We start from the raw sequence: 17,500 nt of genomic DNA, 5'->3' as shown, positions 1-17,500 counted from the left end.
TTAGGAGCGAGGAAATTTCACGACTGGATTTGTTGCACAGGTGGCATCCTATCACAGTTCCACGCTGGAATTCACTGAGCTCCTGAGAGCGACCCATTCTTTCACAAATGTTTGTAAAAACAGTCTGCATGCCTAGGTGCTTGATTTTATACACCTGTGGCCATGGAAGTGATTGGAACACCTGATTCTGATTATTTGGATGGGTGAGCGAATACTTTTGGCAATATAGTGTATGTTGTAATAATAGAGAACAATCTAATGCTGAGACCGTTATCTAACAACATGTTAAGGGAGAGATTTATTTATACAGTCTTACACTTAGAACCAGCCCTTAAGGAGAATCACCATAATGCTGATGTGACCCGGGGTGACATTGAGTTTAACTCCCTGTTCTATTCTTATTCTACATTCTTTTTTCTTTTTATTGTATTCTGGTTAGGTTGTCTACAGCAGCCCACATAACCTTCTGGGAAAAAGGTGTAAAATTTGGCACACAGATTGTGGAGGGTTTACGGAACATTCTGACTGAATTTGGGTCAAGTGCTCACAGCACTCTAGCGCCACCATTGTGTCAAATTTGGGCCTAATTTGGAAGCATGTTTTGCGTCTTTCATTTCCTGCTACCTGGCTGTGGTTGGTAGTGACTATGTGCACCTGCATGCTGCGTCTTTGTGCAAGTGATTAGAGAGAAGACTTGTGATGTGCTTCATTCAGGGTACAGCACCGTTAATGAAGAAGTGCATTCAAGGTGTTTTTCACAAATATTCTCCTTTTTCAGCTATAAATGCATAAAACGCAGCGTACACTACCCTGATTGAGAACACACTTGATTTGCTATAACGTTAACGGTGATGGGTGTGTGAATGTCCTTCTTATGCTTAATAAGAGTTGTTAATTGAGTTATTTGCATGTGGAGCACATGGTTAGCATAGATGTCCCATGATTAGCACGCTATGCTGAGATATGTGAGATGCGGTAAAGATGGATGTTGTTTTTGTTAATTTAGTGTTCTTATTGTATGTTATGTGTAATCTTTAGCCTACAAACCCAAGCTCAATGTGACAAGTAACCTATGAGCTAATATGTGGCTCTGTTGATCCTCAGTGTTCAGTGGAGGGTATTGTGGGGTAACACTAATATTAAATTTGTCAATACTCTGATTTCTACCAATTGTTGAGAGTAAGCTTTAACCAGAAAAACGTTTTCATTGCTCATCGCTTTCAAATGAGGTGTCCATGCATACGCTGTGGAAATTCTCTCGGGTTTGAAGTGCATCCATATGTTGACTTTCTGTGGCGCTGTGTCTAATAAGATTGTCATGTTGTTGTAATAAGATATTGTGATTCTATACGTTTGTATTAATTCTGAATTGATTTGAGGTAAAGCACCGTTGATAAACTACTTCATCCGAGTTATTCTTCTCAAATACTCTCCATTTTCAGGAGAACTACACATGCACCATCTTCAGACCAATCTGGAAAAAATGATCAAAACAATTGTGATAATCTAAATGGTTGTCCAATAATAAAAATAGAAACACAAATATAATACAGATTTAAGCTTAGTGCAGATAAAAAGTTCAGGCCACAACACTAGCAATCATGACCACAGGCCTTAGTAGCAACAGACGACACCACAGATCACAGCACTAGTGACAACTGCAGCAGCAATGATACCCTAAGACCAACCTTTTTGTTTCCTACAGTCAGAGAATTCCACCACTGTCTCAGGTCAATACACACATCATGAGTGAAACTAATCTCTCTTGAATCCCTTTTGACTCGGCTTTCCTGTGACTGCTTAGGCAATAACTGTAGTGTGTGTGTGTGTGTGTGTGTGTGTGTGTGTGTGTGGGGCTCACAGAGTCTGTGCTATTATTAGTATAAAATGGGAGCAGAAGTGAGGAGGGCTTTGAGGGTGAGGAGAAGGATTGTCCAGGTACTTGTGGTGGAAGTACAAGATGAACCAAGTGTCATTAATTTCTGTAAGTAATACTGGACCATACACCTTCCGGTCCACAAGGTATTACAGCTGTCCTCTCTGTCTTGTGGAGTACAAGAGCATGCACATGGCATAAGCTGCCATCTCTATAATGTCCAGTGACATTAATAAAGAGACTCGAAAAGATGGTGAGATTTGGAACAGTACAATTACAACTGAGGAAAGGAAGCAGGAGCACTTCTCTTGTTGATTGTGACAGGAGGTGAATTTGAGACATTACAGCATCTGCTACTAATACAGCTCCGTCTAATTAAACAATGTAAGTCTTTGTAGGACCAGAGTGTTGAAGAATGTGTGCAGCAGTTAAATGTTCTGTAGTGGGGTGAAACTGAGACTGAGAATATCTAGGAGCTTCTCCAGCTTTGTGTAGCTTGTGTATACAATCAACATTTCTCCTGCAGCTGATAATAACAGACTCTTATGGAGAAACTTTGCAGACTGAAGGAGAATGAGAGTCTCAGTGTCTCAGCAGTAGATTCAGGACTTTATGGTTTTATCAGACTGCATTATGTGTCCTTCAGTATCACTGTGATATAAGCATTCAGAGCAGAATAAAGAGCAATGATGAAGATTAAAATATAATACATTTACAACTAAAACAGGTGGACTCCTCTCACAGATTTGTGTGTGTGTGTGTGTGTGTGGTGTGTGTGTATTAGTGTGTTAGTGTGGTGTGTTTTCTCTGGTCCACAGTGTGTGTGTGTATGTGTGTTGTGGAATAAAAATCTACTGTACTCACTACTAAATTCTGACTCCAGCTCCACACTGACCCGACAGCTCAGTCTGAGTGAGACTCATGGTTAATAAGGCCTCAAAACTAAATAAGCCAATCAAGCAGACTAGATGAATACAGATAAGAGATTTTATTTTGTAATCAGCGCTGATACAAGAATTGAGATGCTCACGCATGAACGTCCCAACAACCTCTACCCGGGGAACTCCAACTACAGCCTTTATATACATTTCCCTTATCTTCCCAATGCAACACGTCACTGGTTCTTTGCCGAGACAATCCCACCAATCTTTCTTTTTTTTTTGACCTTTTAGATTCTTTTTTTACACCATTATCTTTGGATTTACAACTTTTCGAATACCATTATAATTAAACTTTCCTGAATCATTATATTAAAAATTGGGCGTTTCCGCCCCCACCAGTGGGATTGTCTTTGGCCTCACTCTCGCCAATACCTCATTCTTCTTCAGGAGACAGCATGGGTAAGTTCTCAGTTCTTCAGGGACCAACACCCCTTTCTTTTATTAACTTTTACACCTCACGGATTTTCTGATTTATCCGCTGTCTTCCACGTATATTCTCTAGATATCTCGCCTGGTACCACCATTGCCATCCAGCACGCCCTGCGTTTACTTCATGATGAGCTCACTACCGCTCGAGGTACCAATGGAGCGAAGATTGACCATAACAATCTAGGGTGCGTCTCTGCCATTGATTGGTCCAAGTTTGGAAAGCCTGGTACCGCAGAGAAAGCCTGCCAGACTGACATCATTGATACAACTGCTTGTTCTTCAAAGCCCTTGCAGCCTGTGTGCAAGGCCCGTGACAGGCCAACATGCCGTGTTAAGCCTTATATTGTTCTTAAGCTCAAACGACCTAACGAATAAACTTTACCTGAGAACTCACTCCTGCTGTCCCCCTGATTATTTCACACATACCTTATACATATATTCTCATTTACAAAATTATCTCCCACATTCCCCCCTTTTGTGACTCAAGTCACAACACACTCAACGTGTTCAGATATGTGGATACATGCCTTATATACGTACATAAGTCAGCACAAGGATTATACATACTCGTATGATTCGTTTTCAGTGTTTCACTACTATCATGGTGCTAGTAAACAATTATATACTCGTCAAGGAATGTAATAAGTACTCCAAGCTCCATGCAGGTACCACTGCATGTGGTTCTTCTCAGTCTTGCTATCGCCCACCTCACTCGCTCTCTTCACATTTGCCAATCAATTTCATACCTACCTGGATCCCAACCCTACTCATCAGGTATTCCCCTGGTTACACGCAATCCACGTTGTTTCCATTTCATACCCGGTGACCAGCAGCACGACCGTGCCTGCCTTAGGTTGTCCCACCCAGTGAGATCTTACCCGTCTTTGGCTAACCGGCCTTCTTCTCTGGTCACCGGCTGCCCCCTGTTTTTTTCCAGGTAGCAGCTTTCCCTTCGCCCAACACCTCTGACTCTGGTGTGGCTTTTTGTGTTGCTGGTCTGTCTTCTCTTGATTCTTCAGTAGGGCATTATTGGGATCTATACCATGAGCCAGATTGGAACCTCAGTCACTCTGTCCTCAGTCACTCTCGAGATCTCATCTCCTTACCTACCCAGCCACTGTACCTGCAGAGAGCTTCAAGTGTGCAAACATTAAATATCAACTAACTCTATGTTTATAACACATTCAGTAATGTTTACCACTCGTCTCACACGACCAATAAGCCTGAATCATTCTTATTATACTCCCTTTAACCACAAATCAGTAGTTGTCATTAAGATGCATAAATGAGTAACATTCAATCATTCAGTAGTCATTATAAGACTTCTCCAGTGATTACGCTTTTTTCATTCAGTAGTATTTCAAAACACACATAAATGATAATAGTGTTGCATGCATAAACATTAGTGATTTAAAACACAATATAATACGACACACCGACATAACATATCCCACATCCTTTTATGATGTCCCCTGTTGTTCTTCTGCCCATGTGACTTTGCGCCCACGTAGAGGGGCCGTAGGGGGGCTAAGGAGAGGTTACTAGCACATCACTTAGCCCCCTCCCGATGATTGGAACGGCAAGGATCTCAGCAGCTCCATCATTTGTCTAGGAACATTGGTCCACAGTACATCTTCTCCTAACTTGACTGTAATGACCTCTACCCTCTTCTTAAGTGGTACACCTATCCATATTCCAAACCTTCTCTTCCTTCTGTACGCAAGATTAAGTAACCGTTCTACATTATAATGTGCATGTTCTACCACGATGGGTAACTGTGCTGTCTGTCTCGGAGTATATGCAAATGTTTGTATCTCTGTAATATACATCCTGTCTGCGTAAATCTCCCTTACTGATGTACGCCTATCTATAAAAGGGTACTCTAGCAATCCTAAATTTGGCTCCCACTCCCCCAAATCGTTTTTCAACAACCTACCCCATAAATACCTCCATATATGCCTCCAATCTCCCTCCATTATGCAATCATCTTTATTAAGTCCAACTCATCACTGCCATTGCTGGGTTTAAACGGAGACTCAATCTCATGTGTCATCTGAACATATTGGCCAAACAATGTGTGCGTCATCTGTGTAATCATGGAACGCAGTAGTGGAACTACACAACACAACAGAACTGCAAGTATCACCAAAACCACACCCACGACTGTTCCTATCCTAAGTATGACGGCTCTCCAATTTGAGGAGAACAACCATGCCAGCCAATCATTTGTTGGTTTATATGTGTTCTCTACGTGCTCGTCTCTAAGATCTTTCATCTGCCGCAGTATTTTACTCAGGTTACCCTCCGGACCAGTGTGCATTGGAATATAAGTACAACATTGGTCTCCAAACATAGTACACACTCCTTCTTCCGGGGCCCTCATGGTGTCCAGGATAAGCCTGTTCTGTAAGGCCATGGTAGATGTTGCATGTAGTTGTTCTTGAATCAAATCTAATGCTTGTATTGTGTAGTTCATGAATCTTTGTTGATTGTACCAAATATAGTTAATCCATCTCACGTTTTTACCAATCTGTGCCCATGGCAAGAAAAAGGTCAGTGCTCCTGCTCCTGGTCGACCAATGGCAGTATGTTCATCAGGGACTCCCACCGGAATCCCTCTCCAATCCACGTAAACCCCACTGCTCCTGTCGAATCGTCCCAAGTCGCGCTTAATTCGTCGACCTGATGTAGTAATCTCCTTTTCTTGCAGCACAGTTAGTTTTCCTGTCAGCACCACTGTTGTGCAGCATCCTCCCCACCCGGGTGGCAGGGTCTGCCTAGCAACATTATATCCACAATACCAGAATACATCAGCCAGTGGCCTAGTCCCATTAGATAGGTCAGGCTGGTTCAGATCAATATAGTCCTTTTTCCACTGTCTCCACACGGTAATCTTTAATCCTTTTGTATCTGCCGTCATGTCACAGTCTTTAGAAATGTTGCCGACAAATACCTGTGATCCATTTGAACATACACAGAATGGGTATCTCTGTCCCTGACGCTCACTCACTCTGATGGGCGGATGTCCCTCAGTCCCGATCTCCTCATACTCACAGGTACTATTTAACTTCTTTAACCTGGTTGGGCCGTAGGCACATGAGATAGAATGCATGAGACAAACGAATGGGCATAGGTGGCGTAGGTTGTGATTGGTGCTGTTACAACCTTCTGGTCCTCTCGTTGGAAAAACTCTGGGAGCTCGCGATGTCCTGTCATGGCACACTATGCACGAGGTGTTTCCTGCTTCGTGTGCTGTGTAACTTAGCCATTGGTAAAACAAGTTGTTTGTCCACAACTCCTGGTCTAATCTACTCATGAGGCTCATTGTCTGTGCAGTGTCTCTGCGTATTCTGGGCAGCGTTGTTGGTGATTGCTCAATATAATGTATTCCCCTAGTTTCATCATTCATGTGTTCATTATCACCGAAGACTCGTATAAGTGTGTATATCCATAGTCCTATACACAGCAGTGCTACTATTACAAGTACCAATAAGCCCCAGTCCGTTCTGTTGATTCGTTCACCATTTCCCTCTTCTTCATTTATTTCTTGCTCATCGTTCCTTTCTCTCCCTTCTCTTTCAGTGTTCTCGCCGTGCACGGGCTCTAGTTCTATAGGCAGGTCCTGTATCTCCCACATCGTGTTGTGAAGGCCCTTCCCTTGGGTCGTCTTCTTCTTGTTCTGCTGGACTCTCCCACGGTTGAAACTCCTGGCTCTGCGGGTGGGGCGCTTGTACCGAAGGGGGTTGTGAGGCGGGAACAGCTGGGTCACGCCTTCGCTCCTCGAATTCCCTTATCAGTGGATCCTGCTCCTGCTCTCTTTCACGTCTCTCTCCAGCCCCTGGATCTGGTGCTCTGCAACAGTGATTTAGATGAAACCAAGCAGTCTTACCTTCGACCTTTACGGCTGTTGGAGTAGCTAAGACAACTTTTAGTGGTCCAACTCGTCTGGGCTCATTCCATCTTCTCTTGAAGACCTTGACATACACCCAGTCTCCTGGTTTCACAGTCCTCAGCTCCTCGTCAATTTCGCTCGTCCTTCCCTCCGTAGCACCTTTCACCTGTTGGAATATAGCTCGATGTATTTCAGTCAAGTGTTTCACATAATTGCCAAGCTCACTTTCAAGCTGCTCCAGCGAAGGGCCCTTATAGGGCCCTCGTGAGATAAGGCACAGGCATAGGTCGTCCTGTAAGCATTTCGATGCGAGGGTTAGATGCGTCATTCGGTTAGTTTGCATTCTCATGCTCATTAATGCTAGCGGCAAAGCCTGCACCCAATTCATTTTTCCCGCTTCGCAAATTTTTGCCAGCTTCGCTTTTAATGTTCCATTTGCCCTTTCCACCATTCCCTGCGACTGTGGGTGATAGACACAACCCAATCTGTGTCGTATTCTTAAATACTGGAACACCCTTCGAATCACATTGTTCACAAAGTGAGTACCACTGTCTGAGCTGATCTTATCAGGAATACCAAACCTTGGAATCACCTCACGACACAAAAATTTAGCCACTGAATCTGCATCTGCTTTAGCTGTTGGGTGCGCCTCCACCCATCTACTAAATCTATCCTCCACCACCAAAACATACCTTTTCTTCTCCTTCACCTCTGCCATATCCATGAAGTCAATGATCAGATGCCTGAATGGTCCGTCTGGCTCTGGTATGTGACCTATTGGGGCAGTAAAACTTTTCCTGTTGTTGTATTCTGCACATATTTCACAACGTGCTAACCTGTGATCAACCATCTGAGCTAAATACGGAGACCACCATGCTCTTTGAATTCGTTTGATCACTTCCCCCCTTGCGCAATGGCTCAAGCCATGCGCATCATTAATCAACGATGTGAGAACTGAGAGAGGAGCCACAAAATGCCCCTGAGGACCACGCCATACGCCTGTTCGTGCATTCTTAACCGCCCCCCTTTTTATCCACTTAGATATCTCATATACTGAGGCCGAATTTTGCGCTGCGGCTAATGAGGTTAAGTCCGTTTCTGGGTAGTCATCACCTTCAGAGTCGGTCACAAGCATAATGTTGGTATGTCCTAAAGCTGCTGATTTCGCTGCCTCATCTGCTGCAGTGTTTCCACTGGTAACAAACGAGCCATCTGTTTTGTGCGCTAAACATTTGACGATAGCTAGTTTAGCTGGCAGAGTAATAGCATGTAACAAATCAGTTATGGCCATTCCATGCGTCACAGGAGAGCCATCTGCTCTCAATAACCCTCTCTGGGCCCATGTAGGGCCGAAGTAATGACACACACCATAAGCATACTGCGAATCCGTGAAAATAGTACAAGATTTCCCTGCAGCTAGCTTACAAGCTGCAGCGAGCGCTTTTAACTCAGCCAATTGTGCTGAACATGGTTGAGAAACAGCCGTAGACTGAACAGTAACAAAGCTAGTCAAATCATTACTGGGCGCTACTATGGCGTAACCCGCCAAGTTCCCGTCTGGGCCTCTAAAGCACGAACCGTCAACAAAAAAGGTTACATCCGAATGTGGCAAAGGTTGATTTTCAAGGTCCTGACGCGCTTTAGAGTATGTGGTTGAAACTTGCTGACAATCGTGTGGTTCACCATCCAATGGGGTCATCATTCTATCAGCTGGATTGACTGTCTGGCATCTTTGAATAGTCAATTCTGGTGAAGAGAGAATTACATCGTAACCTGTCTTCCGTGCATGAGTTATCACAAATGTCGGACTGGTAAGCAGGGCATGTAACGCATGTGTAGTGTACAATATAGTAGGATGGCCCATTGTAATGGTTGACGCCTTTTGATACGCAAAGGCTGCTGCTGCTAATCCCCGGTAACACGGCGGCATACCACTCTCAATGTTGTCTAATCTGCAGCTAAAGTAAGCGACTGGCTGTTTGCTCGGTCCCTGTTGCTGAGTTAACACGGCATTAGCAAAGCCTCGTTTTTCTGATACATACAGGAAGAATGGCTTACCGTAATCAGGACTCGCTAGCGCTGGTGCTGTACAAAGATCCTCCTTTAGCATTTCGAAAGCTGCAACGGCTTCTGTCGTCCAAACCAATGCAGCTTTCTTCTGATCAGCTGCTTTTATCAACGCACGTAGTGGAGCTACCTTTAATGCAAAATCTACTATCCACTGTCTGCTATAACCCACCATACCCAGGAAAGACAACATCTGTCCAACCGTTTGCGGTTTCGGGGCTTTACGGACCGCCTCTAGATGCGTAGGCGACAGCTTACGACTAGTGCCATGCAAAACTCTTCCGAGATACTCTACTTCCTGTTTGCAAAACTGTAACTTTTCCTTGCTCACCTTGTGTCCGTTTTCTGCTAAGAGTCTCAATACTTTCAGGGAGTCTGCCTGGCACTGTTCTTTAGTCGGACTACAAATCAAGATGTCATCAACATATGTTAGGAGAAGACTATCAATATCCAATGACGCTAGATCCCTAGCCACAATTCGATTGAAAATTGATGGGCTTTCACAATAGCCCTGGGGCAATCTCGTGTATGTGTACTGTTGGCCGTTATACGTGAACGCAAACAAATGTTGTGAATCAGGATGCAGTGGAATACTAAAAAATGCAGAACACAAATCAATGACCGTGTACCACTTAGTATTGCCTGGGATGTTGGAGAGTAACGTATGTGGATCTGGGACTATGGGTGCTTCTGCCTCAACTATATAGTTAATAGCACGTAAATCGTGCACAAGTCGCCACTTATCTGAGTTTGGTTTTCTAACTGGGAATATTGGAGTATTGCACCGGCTATGTGTTGGTATTAGAACCCCTGCCTCCAATAACCCCTCAAGTGTGGGTCCTATCCCTGCCTGAGCCTGTGGTGTTAGTGGATATTGTTTCTGATACGGGTACCTGACATTAGGTTTAAGCTTTATCAAAACCTGTCCTGCTGACTTTATGAGTCCTACGTCTGTAGAGTGCTGAGTCCAGAGCACACTTGGGATGGTGGCTAACAGCTCTTCAGTTTCTGTATCTGATTGTTTATCTGGTGCGATGTCCTTGTCATCTGAAAGTGGTAACTGATAAGTAGGTGACATTTTCTTTTCTATCAAGGTTTGTGTGGCTCTTAAAGTGTCTGTGCCTTTTTGAGAAATGCGCATAAATTTTCCATCCGGTGAGGTGTGCATGTACTGGTTGATGGTTGGCTTCCATTCTAGCACCTGGCTAGTTTCTTTGAGCATTGGTCCCAGGTCTTTCGATTCATAGCCTCCTGCTACCATCAGTGTGATGTGTGGTATTGAGTTTGTAATCTGGTACCAGCTCTCCAAGTTATTGGGTAACTGAACTGCCGTTGCCACTCCTTGAGGGCCCACGAAAATGTCTGTTGTCACCACGTCAAACAGTTTTCCTTCCAACATTTCTGACCATAGTGTTGCATATTCTTCATTGGTGCTGTCAGGGTCAAAACACATGGTACAGTGCAGCGGGCTCTTAGGTTCAGTGTAATCCGGCCGCATAGCCTGTATCCATGGCTTCCACTGTAAATAGCTGGCCTGCAACTCTGATAATGAGGGATCATCGTTCTGTAGCCAATACACTGTGCTACACTCTGTGTCTGCCTGCGTCCCAGCCATGAGATATTGTCCTGCTGTGGTTCTGTCTGGGAATGTTACCCAAAGGCCTGTAGGGCTGCACTGAATTCTAGCCTTAAATTTACACAAAAGATCTCGTCCCAATAAATTGACTGGTGTAGAGGGTGAATACAAAAGTGGTGCCACAATGGTGGTGTCTTCTAATGTTAATATCTGAGGCTCTGTGAAGTGCAAGATCTGTGAGATCCCTGAGAAGCCTGTTGTTTTGATGGTCTTCCGAGCGAGGGGGAGATTCGAGCCTTCGCGCCCTATACATGAATATGTGGCACCTGTGTCGATCATGAATGGAAAAGGACGCTCATTATTGAGTGTTACCATGACAGTTGGTTCCTGTTGCGGATGCAGTGTAGTAGCATACTGCATATTCTCCCCCTCTGGCTTCTCAGGGCCGCTTCAATTCCAATTTGGTGCGGGCCCCAGTCCCGGGCCTATCTGGGGCTGATACATATGTGGGCAGTCTCTTCTCATGTGTCCAGTCCCTCCGCAGCCCCAGCACTCTAGTGGCTGTTGAGGCTGTTGGTACTGAGGATTGGGGGGTGCCTGCGCATAACTCAGTCCTTGGGGCCCTCCAGGGCTCTGCGGCGCATATCCCTGTGGTGGTGAGCCAAATCTTTCCCATGGCTGCCTTCTTCCTTGCCACCGACCTCTCATTGGGCGTCCTCTAAATCTTCCTTGTGCACCGCTAATGTGGACATTAATGGGTTGGGCCATTGGGTACGCCTGGCTATTTTGTGGATGCTGTGAGTTTGGTACTGTCACCTGCGGTTGTGGCATCATTTGTGGTTGCTGTGGTGTTTGTCCTTGTTGCGGCAGCATTTGGTTATTCTGTACTGGTTCTTGGCCTGCTGGGATAACCACTGCGGCTTGTATTTTTCCTGCTTTTTCTTTCTCCTTTTCTTTCTGTCTAGCTCTGGTCAACTCGCCAAGCTGTGTTTTATATAACTGTGTCAGTAGGGCCTCTGAGGCTGTTTTCTCGTCCTTTTGTTTCTTTCTGTATTGTTCCACATAATGTATCACATGTGCTTTGTAGGTGTCCCATGGCATGGAGTTTAGACCGACCACCTCATCCAACGAGGTTTGGACTGGTTCTGGTAGACATTTCTTCAGCATTAATTTAAACAGTCCTTTACTTGTGTCCGTCTCGTCCCATGTTCCACCTGTCTCTTCCTTCCATTTATTCTGATAATCATGGATGAATTTTACTACATTTTCTTCTTCCTTCAGAATCATGTGTTCCAGTTGTCCTGGGTCCATTTTCGTGGGGTAGGTTTTCCTTATTTCATTCCACAACCTGTTTCTCCATGTCCCCAGTGCTATAGCATCCCAGCCTGGTAGATCCATTGCTCCTTTTAGTCCAGCTTCATTCAGTATTTCAGCTGTTTTTGCTTTCCCTATCGTTTGAGCTAATATGGCTTTCACATCTCCTATCGACAAGGTATGTCCTGCTGTCTTTTCTTCAAACTTTGTAATCCACCTCTGCCCTCCGTTACACATCTCCGGTAGCTGTGAGCTTAATCCTACCATATCCATAAATGTCCATGGAACATATTGCACATCTCTTCCTTTTGTCACCAGGGGATTCATTCGAACCTCTTCTTCACCATCAAACCCATATCTCTGCGGTGCTTTTAGTGACTTTTTGTCCCTTAAGGTTCTTGGTCGCGTGCGCTCCCGTTCCAGCTGCTCCTCCAACGCTGTAACTGAACTTTGTAAGCGCTCTTCTAACTCTTCCAGCTGCTGTGCGAAATCACGAACGCTATCCATCACCTTCTGCCCATTGGTGTCCCTCTGTCTCTTTATTGCATCTTCCCTTGGCTCTATGTACAGCACTCCTCTAACCTGTCTCTCTGGATCTTCTCGCCAGTATTCAGCACATGGTTGTTTTTCCGGTGGCCCTGTTGTCTTTTCTGTTCGGGATTGATTATACGCACCCTGCTCCTCACTCATTGGTTCATCTCTTTCCCATTCTTCCAGGAGCGTAGGGGGGGCTGTAGGCCCACTCGCACGCGTTGAGATATATCTCTCGGCACTGTCCCCCACTGGTGTTGAGTGTGTGAACTCCTTTCCCTTTTGTAAATACTCTTCACTCTCTTTCTTTGCTCTTTGCAATATCTCCTCTGCCTCTTCTTCTTCCTCATTTTCACTGTGATTTCCCTCTGTCTCTTTGCTCCTCCTAATTTTCCCTTTAATTGGGTTTTCAACTGATATCTCCACGTCTTCCCATCCTGTCCAGTCGGCATAGCAGTCCGTTAAGGTTGGATACACTCCCACTTGTTCCCTGCCCACCACTGGCTCGTTGTAGTTGGGTGGTGGACAGTAGATTGGCGGTGGTCTTTCTATTTCTCTCTCCTCTCTACTCCGCTCTTCTTCCTTCTTTATCGCTCGCTTCACCTCTTCTTCTGCTTCTCTGACCTTCTTTCCTTCTCTCATGAACCATTCCAGAATCTCCAACCGCCTATACTTCTTTCCTCTGGATTTATCATCATCTTTGCTTGGCTTCCAGTGTCTCAGCATTTCTCTCACCTCTGAGCAGGCCTTTTCATCAAATGTTCCTTCCACCGGCCACTGCCATGTCCCCTGAGTCCTGTCATGCCATTTCCTCATACACTTCCTGACATACTTCTCATCAGGTTTGTGTTGCGCTATTATAATGTCAACTGGTGTAGGCTGTCTTCTTCCTTCACTCATGATGCACCCCTGTTGTGCCCTGTATGCGCTACTTCTCTCTCCTGGATTCCTATTGCCTTCTGACCACGTCAGTGCAACGCTAATTCGTTTCACCGTCAAGCTCGGCCTTACTGGATTCTTTCTCAACTTCTCACCGAGCGCATTGATCTTATCAATCAGCACTGATGTTGCAAAACCTCTTTCCCAGTGTACGAGTCGCGGTTCTACTGTCACAGTTGCTGTCAATCCCGAGCAATAATTGTACTGGCCTGGTCTGGGCTGGAATAACTCTGCCAGGGGTTCGTCGTCTTCCTTATATGGGTCACTGATGAAATCAAATATTGGGATGGCTACACTGCTAGGCTCGGGAGCGTCAACTAGTGCTCTCAATATAGGACTCAACAACTTGGGACGCCAAATCTTCCTTAATGCTTCGTACCAGTCTACGTCGGGGAACGTTCTTTGTAAGGTGTACAGTCCGTCAAACTTTGTCAGGGCCCACAATTTATCTCTAATCAAATCTTCTGGCTGCCAGTGCTCTACTCCTTCCCTATCTTTGTATGTCCGCTCATCCCAAAAGTGTGTGCGTATTCCCCTTGTTTCTATCTCCAAGTCTTGGCGAAAGGCCATACAGCTGAAGAAAACAGTAGTGCGCATGCAGTATATGGTATCAATATAATAGCTCAATACTTCAGTAAGGGTAATGTTGTATTATCTGGGTCACATTTTTTACAATTCACTGAGTGGCCCAATAATATGCAGACCCAAGTTTTAGGTGGATTTTTCCTGAGTATTCTCTTTTGCTGATCGCACAATATCCCTCCCTCGCTAAACCTGCTTTCAGCCGCTTTTGATTTCGTTCCAAGTCCACAAACCGTGTCTCTAGCCGTTGAACTCCTCAGCCTATTCATATGTACAACTCTTTTCCCTCACTTATTCTGTATGAAATTCCTCCGTCTAGGGGATGTCTCCGCTCTTACTCACTCTTTCTTGGCACAATGCCCCCGCACACACACACACACACCTCTCCACTACTTCAAAAAGCACTCAATCTTTTTTCCACACACACACACACTTGTTCTTCTTAATTCTTCATCATCACCTGAGGATCTACTGTTAAACTTCCTGCCATGAAACACTTCCACAACCTACGATCCTGCCCCAACTTCCACATGCTAGCCCAAACCTCCGTGTATTGAGGACCTCTTGGGGTCATCGGCCACATTAAATTGACCCTAACCAGGAGTTTCCCAGCTTCCTTTCTCAACAACTCTAGTGCTGCCTCCGCGAACTCCCTTTCAAACCTATTTGGAAACCTATAACCAACTCGCTTGAATGGTAGTGGACTGTCAAGACTTAGCTCTAATCCGCGAGTTTTTGCTCTTTCTGTAATAATGTTGGGAACTCCCTCACTTAGTTCCTCCGGAATGGTAAAGTAAGCACTCACACGGTGTCGTCCCGTGTAGGCGGATACAAACACTTCCACCATTCGGGAGCAGTTGTTTCCTACAGTCTGCTACATCTTCTCCTAGACCCCATGGATGTCACACCACACTTTCACGTCAGTAGAGGGTGGAACAATTATACTTGTGACCGATACACGTATTCATCCAATTCACTGAGTGCATAACAAATTGAGATGAACCATTATCTCACACTTGGCACTTGGTCCTTACTTACGGTATGTGGATGCCCGCTTCACTATAAGATTTATTCTAAAAACTATTCTAGTCCACACCATCACTACCCTTACTTTTCCTTCATTTCTCACGTAGTGTACCTCCAAAACATATATATCAAACTTTAGTATGATTACATCCATGCACGGTGATTCCTTTACTCTAACAAAGATTTCTGCCTTATTTTCTCACTCTGTTGCAATTCCTTTTCAACTTCAGCCCTATCATCCCCACCTGTTTCATATATCACACCCCATATCAGTGTGCATGCATGTACACACTGGTTTTCCTATAATCTCACAGTAATAGTGTTAGTAGACAAAAGGTTAATACAGTGCTATTTACAGTGCGCACATCCAATCACCATTTATTTTCTTCATGCACTCACACTCACACAGCCCCTCGCACTCAACACACCCACACATTGCATGCAATACAATCAGGACAGACAACAGACAAAGGCCGACAGCGGGCCTCTCCTTATTTTTCTTAATCTTTTCTTTATTCTCTACCACCTGGATCCAGGACTTTTCTATTCAGCGCTTTTTCTCTTTATATTCTCTTTATCTCTTATTTCTCTTACACCTAGATCCGGGATTTTTCACTATATTTCTCTTTTCTTCTCTTATTTTCCTTTCACTATCACCCGGATCCAGGAATTTTACTCTTCTCTTGTATCACCTGCTACTTGACACTTATTTTTCTTTTTCCAGTGACGGTGTTCACGTTCACAGAACTTACTATTCTGCTACTAAACGCTCCGTTTGCGTCCAAATAAGGTCTTTTTCACAGGAATTTCTCTCATACCACCTGGAACCCCCCAGGACTTTCGATCATACAGGCCTTTACACATTCATACATCTGACATCATCTAGTCTTTTCAATACAAAACATGCAATTTATCATGTCACTCTATGTGGTTTTAACTTACACTCACTCTGCCTCTCTGGCTCAATAGGTTGGAGCAGAGCTGATCCGACCCTGGGCCGAGCGCCTCCGCCTCCCCAGACCACACACAACTAATGCAGAAATTCGGTTAAACAGGCTTCTGCCTTACCTCTGTCCTAGTTGGATCCCGTGTCTGGTCCGTGGGCGGCGGCCGCAGTCTCAGGCCCCGGGTCTGGGGCTCTGCTGTTCTCTCTGTGCCAATCTCGTTTTCTTTGAAATCACGTCGGGGTCACCAAAACAATGTGGAATAAAAATCTACTGTACTCACTACTAAATTCTGACTCCAGCTCCACACTGACCCGACAGCTCAGTCTGAGTGAGACTCATGGTTAATAAGGCCTCAAAACTAAATAAGCCAATCAAGCAGACTAGATGAATACAGATAAGAGATTTTATTTTGTAATCAGCGCTGATACAAGAATTGAGATGCTCACGCATGAACGTCCCAACAACCTCTACCCGGGGAACTCCAACTACAGCCTTTATATACATTTCCCTTATCTTCCCAATGCAACACGTCACTGGTTCTTTGCCTAGACAATCCCACCAATCTTTCTTTTTTTTTTGACCTTTTAGATTCTTTTTTTACACCATTATCTTTGGATTTACAACTTTTCGAATACCATTATAATTAAACTTTCCTGAATCATTATATTAAAAATTGGGCGTTTCCGCCCCCACCAGTGGGATTGTCTTTGGCCTCACTCTCGCCAATACCTCATTCTTCTTCAGGAGACAGCATGGGTAAGTTCTCAGTTCTTCAGGGACCAACACCCCTTTCTTTTATTAACTTTTACACCTCACGGATTTTCTGATTTATCCGCTGTCTTCCACGTATATTCTCTAGATATCTCGCCTGGTACCACCATTGCCATCCAGCACGCCCTGCGTTTACTTCATGATGAGCTCACTACCGCTCGAGGTACCAATGAAGCGAAGATTGACCATAACAATCTAGGGTGCGTCTCTGCCATTGATTGGTCCAAGTTTGGAAAGCCTGGTACCGCAGAGAAAGCCTGCCAGACTGACATCATTGATACAACTGCTTGTTCTTCAAAGCCCTTGCAGCCTGTGTGCAAGGCCCGTGACAGGCCAACATGCCGTGTTAAGCCTTATATTGTTCTTAAGCTCAAACGACCTAACGAATAAACTTTACCTGAGAACTCACTCCTGCTGTCCCCCTGATTATTTCACACATACCTTATACATATATTCTCATTTACAAAATTATCTCCCACAGTGTGTGTGTGTGTGTGTATTAGTGTGTTAGTGTGGTGTGTTTTCTCTGGTCCACAGTGTGTGTGTGTGTGTGTGTGTGTGTGTGTGTGTATGTGTGTGTGTGTGTGTATGTGTGTGTGTGTGTGTGTG

This window comes from Hemibagrus wyckioides, linkage group LG19 (assembly GCF_019097595.1).
Source record: "Hemibagrus wyckioides isolate EC202008001 linkage group LG19, SWU_Hwy_1.0, whole genome shotgun sequence".
Lineage (NCBI taxonomy): Eukaryota > Metazoa > Chordata > Actinopteri > Siluriformes > Bagridae > Hemibagrus > Hemibagrus wyckioides.
Note: the sequence above shows the minus strand (reverse complement) of the source record.